Genomic DNA, 14,848 nt, shown 5'->3' with positions numbered 1-14,848 from the left:
CAATCGTTTTTATTAAGTATCATTGTCCTTGCATCAATATTAATGCCATTGTTAGATTATTTTTATTGTTATTGTTTTTATTAAGTATCATGGATCCATATACTTTTATGCTTTTTTAACCTGTGATTTTCTGCTGTTATTATATGTGACATTAAACCTGTTAAACTGTATTATTTAAAGATCCCATTATTATACCATGGTAGGATTCTTATAGTGTACATACTGACACTTTTAGTCTATAACCTATAGTGTACAAACTGACACTATTAGTATATACCCTATATTTAGACCTAGCCTTTCATTAGGCGCTCCTAACACACCCCATCTCTTTGTTCTTTTTTTTGGGTATCTAGAGACCCAATTGTTATAGGAGCCTTGGTCTTGATAGTTAGCGCCGTCGGACAGATTACACTTTTGCATATATTCCAGTTCTCTCTAGAATTTCCCTCGGCAGCTTTCTTATTTGCTCTATCTTTTGCATTCACAAGATGTTTAACATTACACACTCCATGAGGAAAGATATAACATTAGATATCAATATATCCTCTGTAAATCCAGATGGTTCAGACAGAGTTGATTATAACTCTATCTTTAAAAACTTAGAGAAACTTCTCATTCAAGAAGTTAAGTTTAAAGCAGAGATCACCTTTCTGAAGAAATGCCTGGACCTTAACATTATCCCCAAAGGGCTCATTGTTAGAAAAGAATGCGCCTTCCAGACTGATAATCCAGATTTCAACAAGAAATGGGCAGACACACTAATTACAGCCTCCAGGTCACTTATGCAAGCTATCATAGAGCACAGAGAGGCTATACTACTACAGGTAGATATAGACATCAAAAAGAATGAAGATGATCTAGTTGGACCAGATGGTCTAGTCATTGAGACTCAAGAAATCTTAGATAAAAAAGATAATCTGGATAAGAAAATCACTAAGATTAGGGATGACATTACACTGAAAAAGAGCAAAAAACTCAATAGGGAAATCAATCTTTTGAAAAATTTAGATAAAGATGAGACCAACACTAACAATGAACAGAACACAGAAAACCAACCATCTACTGGCTCTAACAGTAACCCCCATAAGGATAATGAGGGAGGATGGACGACAGTGACATACAAGAAAGATAGACCCAAATCACATCTTTATAGAGGAGATAATCAACATCATGAACAAAATAAACAAAGAGACACCTATGATAACTATGAACCCAGACCATCCTACACCAATTCTAATTGGAACACTGACAGATATAACCAGAATCCGAACAGACAACCATACAGAGGTTACTGGAACTCCCACCGTCAAAACAGAATGAGAGATAATTGGGAGGATAACAGGAACACTAACCCACTGTATAGGACAAGACAACAGGACAGAGAATATTACTCATCCAATCTTGAAGGAAAACCCCAAAGGGGATACTTCCCATACCATTATGAAGGACCCACTTACCAAAGGAACAACTTTCCACCTCCAAGATGGAATCAAGGGAACGGACCCCAATATGGATACAATCAGTCCCCAAGATGGAATCAAGGTTATAACCAATCTCCAAGATGGAACAGATACGGAAGACCTCCATACGAAAATAGGTATCATCACCATCCACAGAATGGAGAACAAGGGGAAAGGTTCAATAGCAATCAGAACCGCCATTTCTCTAACCAGGAACCACAAAATCAGAGGAACGCTCCCAACACACCAAATATGACATCTCATCGTGATGATATAGAATGGAGAACCCCACGTGTGGAGTACACACAAGTAAATGGCAACAGCAGAACAGGGACAAAGGACCCAGTAGATAGCCCTCTGGCCTCCATTTCTAGAAATCATCATTTTTTAGAACTACATCAGAAGACTACCAAAGAGCTGGAAAGAACAACCACAAAAAGAAAGATGTCGAACTCAGACGACCCTCATATCCCAAACGAAAAAAGAAAAACCATAGAGGAAAGAGAGGGGGGAAAAGAGTGAATGGAACCAAGACACATAGAGACACCAGAACGATGAACTCTAATAATACACACAAAGGAATATACAATCTCAGCTCCACCATCCTATCAGAACAGGAGAACTCTATTCTGAACTATGGACTTTCCTTTGCGCCATCCAAAGGCCTTAACAAATTTGAAACATTTGTAAATATTAAAGAGTTTGTCAGAAAATTGACATTGAAACGTCATTATATGAGGTCTCCACTGGAATACCAACAGAGAGTCCCTACTAACAACATGCAATCCGACATCGACAATTATCAACATACGGATCTTAAGCCTAAATCCACCTTTTATCCGACAGCGAGTAAAGGTAGTGCCATTGAATCATTCGAAACTATAGTATGTAATGAATTGAAGAACATCAACCACACTCAACTTTCCAAACACAAACAAAATCTATCAAGGAACCAAATTCGAACCATCAGAAGCCTGGAGAAGAATAAAGATTTAGTAATCAAACCTGCGGACAAGGGAGGAGGCATTGTAGTCCTTGACAAAGTTGACTACGATGCAGAGTGTATGAGAATCCTGTCTGATCAAGATACCTATGAAATACTTAATAGTAACCCTGTGGTCCGATTTAAGGAAGAGATTGATGATATCTTGGGAGAAGCTCATGAGAACAACATACTCAACGATAAAGAATTTCGGTATATAGGAATTAAATACCCTATTACACCAGTGTTCTACTATCTACCCAAGATACATAAGTCACTTCACCACCCACCAGGAAGACCTATAATCTCCGGGATTGGCTCCTTATCTAGTAACCTATCGGAGTACTTAGATAAAAACCTTCAAAAGTATGTTGTGACATTACCTTCTTACATACGTGACTCCACACAAATACTAAACATTCTGAACAACATAAGTTGGGAAGAAGGGTACCTACTCGCGACCTGTGATGTAGCTTCCCTCTACACCAGTATACCACATGCAGGTGGTGTAGAGGCGGTAGAATATTTTCTAAACAAAGATGAGAGCATACCAGATACACAGAAGACATTTATCCTTGAAGGGATCTCTTATATACTAACTCACAATTATTTTAACCACAATGGGACCTTCTATAAACAGCTGTGCGGCACCGCCATGGGGACCAGGTTCGCGCCTAGCTATGCCAACTTATACATGGGCAAATGGGAAACCATTTTCTGGGACTCCTGCCCAGCAGGCGCGGACCTGGTTTCATATCATCGATATATAGATGATATTTTGATGGTATGGAAGGGCACAAGAGAAGACCTGGAACATACCATTGTGGTTATGAACAATAATATTCATAATCTCAAATTCACCTATGAAATTAGTAACTCAGAGATCACATTTCTAGATCTTAGGATCACAGTCGAAAACAACAAAATTAAAACATCAACATATTTTAAACCTGTGGACTGTAGTCATTATATACACATCAACAGCTGCCACCATTCCAGGTGGAAAAGGAACATCCCCAAGGGGCAGCTACTCAGACTAAAAAAGAATTGCTCAGACCCTGAACTATGGGAGACACAAGCCAAGACTCTCAAAGCACGCTTCATAGAAAGAGGTTATGAGGAAGAAATGATCGATAAAGAGATTGAAGAAGTCCGAAAACGGGATCGTAAGGAACTGCTCCAATATAAAGACAAGAGAAATAAGACATCAAATGACAAGAATACTATTGATGTAGCATTCATCACGCAATACTGTGAGAACCGACATCTAATAGAAAGAATAATTGAGAAAAATTGGCCGCTATTGAAGAATGACGACACCATAGGGGAAATACTGGCAGACAAACCAAAATTCATCTATAGGAAATCAGACAACTTAAGGAACATGCTATCACCTAGTGTTCCACGCTCAAGAGCAACAGGAACACAAGATGTCTTTGGCAAAATAATCAAAGGTTTTTTCCCTTGCATAAATTGCAAAGCGTGTAAAAGAGGTCTTAAGATTAAGAAATTTAAATCTAATCACTCTAAGAAGGAACATCTAATTAAAGACCTAATAAAATGTACCAGCAAAGGTGTAATATACGTAATCCAATGCAGCTGTGGATTGCAATATGTAGGCCAAACCTCAAGATTACTAAAAGACAGGATTCGAGAACACATCTTACAAGTCGAACACGGCAACACTGAAACTGCCATGTATAAACATTTCACCACTCACCATAAATGCAGTCTCAAAGATTTCAACTATTATGGAATCCAACGAGTAAAACCAAATTGGAGAGGTGGTGATTATGAAAGGAGACTTCTTGTAGCTGAATCAAGATGGATCTACGAACTTGACTGTCTTTACCCAAAGGGCCTCAATAATAAGGAGGACTTATCCCATCTATTACATTTGAAATAAATGACTTTATATACTCAACACCTGTCACACTTTTTAATAAGCACGGACATTTATATGAAGAGGTTATTCCCCCTATCCTCATAAACTTACCAGAAGTCCAGGTCTTAATAACTTCACCAGTATATAATACTATAGTATATATAGTCCTCCTTTTAGAATAATTATTCCTATATAATCCCCCTATTCTTGTCATTGTTTGGAGCTAATGTTTTCATAATTATATTATATTGATCTCTTCTTTATTATTATATTAATTATATTATATTGATTTCTTTATTATTGTCTAGCAGTCTGGATTTACTAAAATCTTTATCGTGAATACCGTATGAACAGATAATAATTATACATTAACAGACAGGTCATAATTAAGAAGACCCATCCACACTTCTAATTATGTATAGGATTCATACTTACAGAACCCTTATATATAATTGATATCTAGGTCCTATCATTTTCTAATAAGAATATATACAAGATACAGATACTACATCATAGGTTCACAGGAAGAGATTTATCTTTAATACCAGGTGGAAGATTACATATTTTATAAAAAGGGATCAAATACCAATTGTAAAACGTTTTTAATCAGTACCATAATTACTAATATCAGATGATATATACTAATTAATCGATAGTAACAAGAGCCACAATACACCTTCTCCGTTTTGTTCCCAATATAAGAGAAGTGCACTGATTAATACACCAGACACATGTTTACCCCCTCATAGGTTTGTTCCGGTTTTGACGAATTATACCAACTTCCGGTTTTTCGTCAACTTCCGGTTTCGTCAACATCCGGTTTCTATCAACTTCCGGTTTAGCGGCGGAACCGGATATCCGGTTTTTTAGCGCAATAAGGTAACTAGCAATGTTATAGGTATTAAGATATACACTCAGCCTTACAGAAACACCTATATATGATGGCACTACAAGTTGACCACTATAATATGACAGGATGGGCCAAACTAATTATTTTAATATCAGAAAGGGATATACCCAATCTCATTAACAACTATCATTCCCCACTTCCGGTTGAATTCTACTTCCGGTTCATAAGGTCATTTTTTGGCGCAATTGGGGCAATTTTTGGCGCAATTTTTCAATCCAAACAGGTATATAACAAGCTTTCTCACCAACCATATATCAGTCTTGAAAAAGGCCCTATTGGTGGGCCGAAACGCGTTGGCATATATGGTGAGTTTTATTCCTATAATTGCAAGCATATTTTAAGCACTACTACTCTATGTTGTATTTTTTCTTTTTTCACAGGTATTGGATTTTCTATTTTTTCACAGGATTGTTTATTGGATTTTCTATTTTTTCACAGGATTGTTTTTTGGTTTTTTAGTTTCTCATATTTTTATGAAGCTTATTTTCTATGAAGTTTGTTTACATATTTTTTGATCACTCTTTCTGATATATGACATTTTTGCTTTGTTTTTATTGGATCTTTTACTGTTGGAACACTTTTTATTATTATCACAATATTTGATCTACATACGTACTTTTGGATTGACATTTGGATCACGAGGACATTTTAATTTATTTATATAGATTGTTTTTTCATTGGATTTTTGACACATATATTTTTCATTTCTTATTTTTTATTGACATTTCCATATACTTTTTTCACCGGATTCCCTTCTCACTGGACTTCCAATCTATTGTATTTTTTGTATTTTTTCTATTTTTTCTATATGTTTCTATACATGTTTGATACATAATTTCCACTGTATATCGCATTGATTTTTACTAGACATCGCACATAGTCACTTATTGTATCTATTGTATTTCATTTATATTACTTTACTGTTTTTACTTTTCTATTTGTCTTTGCATCAACATTAATGGCATTTTTGGATTATTTCTATTGCAATTGGTTTTATTGCAATCGTTTTTATTAAGTATCATTGTCCTTGCATCAATATTAATGCCATTGTTAGATTATTTTTATTGTTATTGTTTTTATTAAGTATCATGGATCCATATACTTTTATGCTTTTTTAACCTGTGATTTTCTGCTGTTATTATATGTGACATTAAACCTGTTAAACTGTATTATTTAAAGATCCCATTATTATACCATGGTAGGATTCTTATAGTGTACATACTGACACTTTTAGTCTATAACCTATAGTGTACAAACTGACACTATTAGTATATACCCTATATTTAGACCTAGCCTTTCATTAGGCGCTCCTAACACACCCCATCTCTTTGTTCTTTTTTTTGGGTATCTAGAGACCCAATTGTTATAGGAGCCTTGGTCTTGATAGTTAGCGCCGTCGGACAGATTACACTTTTGCACATTTACTTTTACAAGCTGCAAAAGAGAACTTTGTCTTTTTTGTTTGTTACAAGCCTGCTTAAAGGGACATTTACTTTTACAAGCTGCAAAAGAGAACTTTGTCTTTTTGTTTGTTACAAGCCTGCTTAAAGGGACATTTACTTTTACAAGCTGCAAAAGAGAACTTTGTCTTTTTGTTTGTTACAAGCCTGCTTAAAGGAACAATTATTATTTCTTGAAACCTATCTTGTCTGTTTCCTGAGTGGGTCACGTCCTGGTTATTTCTCAGTGTGCTAGCGTGTGTTTTTCTATTCACACTAGCAGTTGGGTTACACCCCGGACTGATTCCTATACGGCTGACATTACAAACAGGCCAAAATGGACCCCACTGAATTATCCATGGCCGTGGCCCACCAGGGACAGTTACTAGGATCTCATGCCAATCACTTACAATCCCTGGACACTAAACTTGATCAAATAACTGCTTTATTACAAAATTTGGTTGCTACTACACCTCCCAATCCTAATCCCAATCCTAATCCTAATGAGGCATTACCCCCTTCGATTTCAAACAACCAGTCTCAGGTACAACTGAGTCCCAGGATACCCCTTCCAGATAAATATGATGGGAATCCTGAAGAATGTAGGGGCTTTCTCAATCAGTGTCGTCTCCATTTCCGAAATAGCCCTACTCTGTTTGCTACTCCCTCTTCTAGAATAACATTTCTTATATCCTTAATGAAAGGAAAAGCTTTGGCTTGGGTATCACCTTTGCTTGAAAAGAATGACCCTATACTTCTGGATGTTGATACTTTTCTCTCTGTATTTTCAAATGTATTTGATAAACCTGGAAGGTCATCTGCTGCTGAAGCTACTCTCTTGGATTTACGTCAAGGTAGTCAACCAGTTTCTCAATATGCAATTGAGTTCCGCACCCTGGCCTCTGAAACTACCTGGAATCAGGGAGCTCTTAGAGCCGCTTTTCGTAAAGGACTTTCGGAGCGTCTCAAGGATGAATTGGTGTATCGGGAGCTTCCAGAATCCTTGGAAGCCTTAATAAATCTTTGTATCAGTCTCGACGCCAGATTTCGTGAACGCCAACAAGAAAAGGATAGAACACAGAGGTCATCATCTCGAACTCCTTTTCGTTTGGCTCCTCGTTTTTCTAATCCAGTCACTCCTGCCTCTCCTACTCCAGATCAGGCTGAACCCATGGAAGTAGGAAGTATAAAATTAACAGAGACTGAACGCTTGAGAAGACGTTCTCTTGGCTTGTGTTTGTACTGTGGCCTTAAAGGGCATTTATTAAGGGATTGTCCTACCAGGCCAGTAAAAGCCAGGGCTTAACTCTAGTCCAGGGAACTGGGTTAAGCCAAAACAGTAGTCATTCCCTATACAAGAAACTTTTTGTTCCAGTAACCCTTCAAACCGGACATAGTAAGATTCATACCCAAGCTCTTATCGACTCTGGTGCTGGAGGAGTGTTCATTGATTCCACATTCGTCTCTACTCACTCTATACCTTTACTAAAGAAAGAGTATTCAATTTCAGTTTCTACGGTCAGTGGAGATCCATTGGGTTCCGGATACATTCAGTTTGCTACTCAACCTTTACTTCTCACTGTAGGAATACTTCATTCCGAGACAATCTGTTTCTATGTCATTCCCACTCCTCAATTTCCCATTATCTTGGGACTACCCTGGCTCCAAGTGCATAATCCTACTTTTTCTTGGACTTGTGGCGAACTCACCTCCTGGGGATCTACATGCCTGACTAAATGTCTTCAAAAGATCACCAAGTTACCACTCACTATTGCTCTCACAATCGAAACTCCCGATTCTCTACCTATGCCTTATCATGACTTTGTGGATGTTTTCTCCAAAAAGGAAGCTGAACGTCTTCCTCCTCACCGCCCTTTTGATTGCCCCATTGATCTCCTTCCTGGGGCTACCTATCCTCGAGGCAAGACATATCCACTTTCTAAACCTGAAAACGTGGCTTTGGAAGAATATATTAAGGACAATCTGGCTAGAGGATTTATTCGACCCTCCTCTTCCCCTGTAGGGGCTGGTTTCTTTTTTGTAGGAAAGAAGGATGGTGGATTACGACCATGTATTGATTACAGAGGATTAAATCAGATTACCATCAAGAACAGTTATCCTCTACCCCTTATTCCTGAACTTTTTACTTATCTTCAGGGAGCTACTATATTTACTAAACTTGATCTACGTGGTGCATACAATCTTATCCGTATACGACAAGGAGATGAATGGAAGACTGCTTTTAACACTCGATTTGGGCATTACGAGTATTTGGTCATGCCTTTTGGGCTATGCAATGCTCCGGCGGTTTTTCAACATTTTGTGAACGAGATCTTTCGTGATTTTTTGAATATTTTTGTCATCATATACCTTGACGATATCTTGATTTTTTCTCAAAGTCACCAAGATCATGTGCACCACGTCAGGAAAGTACTTCAACGTTTAAGAGATTACCATCTGTTTGCTAAACTGGAGAAATGTTCTTTCCATCAAAAATCCATACCCTTTCTGGGTTATGTAATATCGGCATCTGGATTTGAAATGGATCCTACTAAACTTTCTGCCATCTTGGAGTGGCCAAGACCTGATTCTCTGAAGGCTTTGCAACGTTTTCTGGGCTTCGCCAACTATTACAGGAAGTTCATCAAGAATTTTGCTACTATTACTTCTCCCCTTACTTCTCTCACTAGAAAGGGGCAAAATTGCAAAAAGTGGCCTCCTGAGGCTATAGAGGCTTTTGAGTCTCTCAAAGAAGCTTTTTCTTCTGCACCTATTCTCCGTCACCCAAATCCAGATTTTCAGTTTATCCTGGAAGTTGATGCTTCTTCTGTTGCTGCTGGAGCTGTTCTCTCTCAACGAATACCAGAGACTGGAATGATTCATCCTGTTGGATTTTTCTCTAAAAAATTCACTCCTTCTGAATTTAACTATGACGTAGGCAATAAAGAGTTGCTTGCCATTAAAATGGCCTTGGACGAATGGAGGCATTGGCTGGAGGGTACTTCTTTGCCGTTTACCATACTCACTGATCATAAAAACCTTCTTTATCTCCAAACGGCCAAACGATTGAATTCCAGGCAAGCACGCTGGTCGTTATTTTTCTCCCGGTTTCACTATAATTTGTCTTACATACCTGGTTCAAAAAATATTAAGGCAGACGCCCTTTCCAGACAATTTCAAGATACCCCAATTCCTGAATCTGGTACCATTCTCCAACCTCATGAAGTCATAGCCCAGTTAACAACCTCTTGGTTACAAGAATTACAGTCCGCTCAAAGGAATCTTCCTTTGTCCTGTAAACCTCCTGATGGTTTACTCTTTGTTCCTGAACACCTTCGTTCCAAGCTTCTATTTTGGGCTCATGATAGTCCCCTTTCTGGACATCCTGGTATCAGTATCACCATTCGAAATCTCAAACAGCATGTCTGGTGGCCTACTCTCTCTCAAGATGTTAAAGATTACGTCTCAGTATGCACACAATGTGCCATAAATAAGACTCCTCACCAACTTCCTTCTGGGTTGCTCCAACCGTTGCCCATACCTCATCAGCCTTGGACGCATATTTCCATGGACTTCATTACCGACCTTCCTTTGTCAGCTGGAAACAACACTATTTGGGTAGTGGTCGACAGGTTCACTAAGACTGCTCATTTTGTTCCCTTACCAGGATTACCGTCTGCTAAAAGACTTTCTGAACTTTTTATTTTGCATATTGTAAGAATCCATGGATTTCCTCTGGATATTGTTTCAGATAGAGGGGTACAGTTCGTTTCCCGATTTTGGAGGTCACTTTGTAAACATTTTGGAACTTCAATTTCCCTGTCTACTTCTCATCATCCACAATCTAACGGCCAGACTGAAAGGGTAAATCAGTGTCTTGAAACATATCTCAGACATTATGTGGATCATTTTCACTCTAACTGGACTTCTTACCTTCCTTTGGCTGAATTGGCTCATAACGCCCGGTATAATTCCTCCCTTCAGACATCTCCTTTTCAGGCGGCTTACGGATTTCAGCCCAGAACATTTCCTTTGCATACTTCTTCCACAGAAAATCCTGCTTCTGATCTTTCTGCCCGAAGATTAACTCGACATTGGCGAAGAATACATCGTATCCTCTCTGTAGCTTCTAAACGTTACAAGTTCTTTTCAGATCTTCGACGGAAGAAGGCTCCCAAGTATCGTCCTGGCGATAAAGTTTGGATTTCCTCTCGTTTTCTTCGCCTGAAACAACCTTCTACCAAACTGGGACCACGATACGTGGGTCCTTTCCGAATACTGGGTCAAGTGTGTTCCACTGCTTACCGAGTGGCTTTACCTAAGACTCTCAAAGTCCATCCGGTATTCCACGTTTCTCTTCTAAAACCCATGATGTCCAACAGGTATTCTAAACCCCTTTCTAAACCTCCACCTCTGTTTGTCCATGGACATCCTGAGTTTGAGATCAGTCATATTCTGGATTCCAAACTCCGTGGCAAGAAATTGTATTATCTCATTCATTGGAAAGGTTATCCAGTCACGGAACGTTCCTGGGAGCCAGCTCATCAAGTAAATGCTCCTGCTTTAATAAAGGCCTTCCACAAGTCTCATCCTGCTAAACCTGGTCCTATTCCCTGGAGGGGTTCTTGAGGAGGGGGGTGCTGTCATGATTTCTCCGTTCATCGCCGTGTCACCGCGGCTCCCGGAGCTTCTCAGTGTGGATGACGTCACGTCGCTTAGCAACGTGACGCATCCTCTGACACACCCCTCTGTATTCGTCACCGCTCCTGCCTTTAAACTCCGGCGGGAGATCGTACTCGGGGCCTGTTTGTTTGATTCCCGGGCGTCTGTGAGTACTTGAATATATTGCTTCTCTTGTGTACCGACTTCTGCCTGCCTGACCTAGCTCTTGTCTAAACCCTTCTACTGTTGTTTGAATACCGACTCCTGCCTGCCTGACCAAGCTTTTGCCTTACCCTATTACTGTTATTTGGATATCGACTACTGCCTGCCTAACCTAGCTTTTGCCTGATCTCTTCTTCTGATGTTTGGATACCGACTTCTGCCTGCCTGACCTTGCTTATGCCTTATCCTTAAACCTTCTCTTGGATATATATCTTTTTGTTTGTTACAAGCCTGCTTAAAGGGACATTTACTTTTACAAGCTGCAAAAGAGAACTTTGTCTTCTTGTTTGTTACAAGCCTGCTTAAAGGGACATTTACTTTTACAAGCTGCAAAAGAGAACTTTGTCTTTTTGTTTGTTACAAGCCTGCTTAAAGGGACATTTACTTTTACAAGCTGCAAAAGAGAACTTTGTCTTTTTGTTTGTTACAAGCCTGCTTAAAGGGACATTTACTTTTACAAGCTGCAAAAGAGAACTTTGTCTTTTTTGTTTGTTACAAGCCTGCTTAAAGGGACATTTACTTTTACAAGCTGCAAAAGAGAACTTTGTCTTTTTGTTTGTTACAAGCCTGCTTAAAGGGACATTTACTTTTACAAGCTGCAAAAGAGAACTTTGTCTTTTTGTTTGTTACAAGCCTGCTTAAAGGAACAATTATTATTTCTTGAAACCTATCTTGTCTGTTTCCTGAGTGGGTCACGTCCTGGTTATTTCTCAGTGTGCTAGCGTGTGTTTTTCTATTCACACTAGCAGTTGGGTTACACCCCGGACTGATTCCTATACGGCTGACAGTTCCCTTCACTTGTTCAGCCTTTGTAGGTCGAGGTCCCCTACCTCTCTTTTTCCCTCTCAGGGACGGGTAGGATCCAAGATGGCGCTGGCGGCAAGTCACCGCTCCAACAGATAGTGCCCTCCGGTTGCCGGAGCTGATAGTGAATGCTCCGCGCACTTAAATAGACAACTGGCACTATGTAGCGTTAGCCCAGTAAGTCTGTCATGCGGGGCCCAGCAGAAATAAAGTATATTTTTCGATATATGCGTTCCGACCAGCGGAGCTCAGTCTGAGTGCGTCTGCTTTGCTGGCCCGCCCACCGGAAGTCGGTTTGTGATTACTTTTATTTTATTTTTATTTTTTTTATTTTTTCTCACAAAGAGAGAATGACAAAGGTTAACTTCTAATGACATTCTTATCAAAAACATTTTTTCTCATTTTAGTTTTTATAATTTTCCAGTTTGTTTTTGACATTTTATCCGCATTTTGTTTTATTATTATTATTATTTTTTCCTGTAGTTTGTTTTAGATTTTTTTTTTCTAGTTTGCTTTTGCATTTGTTTTTTAATTTTATATATATATATATTTTCTTCAATGCAAATGTTTCTATAAAAAAAAATTTTAAATAATTTTTGTTAAAACAGAATCATGTTTTAAGACAGAAAAGAGCTAATGTTTATCACAATGGGTGTGATTATTGTGATGATTACATAAGATAATTTACAAAAAGGAATGGGTGGTTTGGTATCTGTCTGTAAATAGAAAAAAATACACAGTTTGTGATAAGTTGTTATTGGTTTATTTGTTGTTTCTTTTTCTATCTTTATGGAGGCAGAGCTTAGCTCTTAACTCCATAAAAGAGGGGAGTGTTTCCAAACTATATTGTGTTATGTATAAACAAATACAACAATCTGCAATTGCTGGGATGTCAGGAGATGCTAATGCTAACGTTATTTAAAGAGACACTAAAATCAAAATTTGTTTTCATAGTTCAGATAGAACATGCATTTTTGGGAGACTTTTCAATTTACCTCCATTGTCAGATTTTATAGTCTTTTTATTCAACATTTTCTGGGGGACCAGCTCCTACTGAGCAGATGTTCATGGTCATAGTGTATATGTATACTATTCTGTGATTGGCTGATAGCTATTACATGATACAAGGGTAGTCAAATTAAAAAAATAACAATAATAATAATAATAATAAATTCTGAAAAATCTACTGCTTTTTGGAAGATCAGAGTAAGCAATATTGCATTGTATTTTTATAATGCACTTGTTACTTGCAATTATACTGTATTTAATGGTCATTTAATTTAACTTAAGGTGTTATAGATGTGTAAATAAACATTGAATCACATCTGCTAGGGGTTGCAAATGATCTAATCAACAGTGAAATCAATACAACATCAGACATTTCATTTGGTTTGGCGTGTAGACAGGCACAGGCAGAACTATCAGCCAATTTCAAAATTATGATGCAAACATTGTCTTATGGTCATGTGCCTTTAATGTTTATTAATGTTAAACATGGTCTTACTAATTTTGCTTTAAACAGTATGAACTATGGGTAAATGACTGGCATGAATGTAATAATAGCACGTGTACTGCATCATCTCTAATTCCTGTGGCAGGGGTCAGAACTGAGCTTCAGAAACTGGTTTCCTTAGGAATTCCAGTTTCTGACACTCAAGCTATGTTTTGCAAACTGAAATATGACACTCTTATCTTTAGGAATGGGGAATGGACACAGATGGACCTGTCTTTCTGTGTCCAACACCCTATTACTAAAACCTATGTGTGTACACCTGGTCAGTATAGAGAAGTATATACATCATGCTGGCATAACAATTCTCAATGTCAAGTGGTTGTTGAAACAGTCTCTTCTAATAACATTGTGTCTTATATGGGACATGGTAGGGTGTGTTTTATACTCTTAAATGAGCTCAGTCAAATTAAATGGTTGTCTTACAATGGGTGTCAGGGGAATCAGGATTTGCCAAGGGGACTTTATTGTGGGGATAACTTGCATTTACTGAATATTTCAGGAATGGTGTTTAAGGTTTCATTTATTTAGCAACACTCAGTTGGGTATAGCCCTACTATATTTCTTTAGTACCTCTAAATATAAGGAATGCATCTGTTCTACTAAAATGGGGTAAAATAATTGAATCAGACATTGTGATCCTCAAACAGATGAAAGACTCTGACGAGCAAACTAAAGTAGTTATTCAACATTTTCAAGGTCAAATTGAGCAACTTATTCCCCACATCGAATCAGTTTCTAACATGAATATTTGGCATCGCATATTTGGACAATCTTCCACTGTAAATAATTTTGCATATTATTTGATTCATCATATGTTTATTATCTTTATTTGTTCTATTGTATGTTTTGTTATACAAATTGTTCTTTGTACAAAAGTTAAGCGTATGACATCCAAGGCTAGACACATGATTAGAGAAGTTAGATATATACACTTAAGGTAGTTGAAATCATAACTCATCTGTTCAGCCAGC

Source organism: Bombina bombina, chromosome 12 (genome assembly GCF_027579735.1).
Source record: "Bombina bombina isolate aBomBom1 chromosome 12, aBomBom1.pri, whole genome shotgun sequence".
NCBI lineage: Eukaryota > Metazoa > Chordata > Amphibia > Anura > Bombinatoridae > Bombina > Bombina bombina.
The sequence above is the reverse complement of the archived record's forward strand: the minus strand, read 5'-3'. Positions refer to the sequence as shown.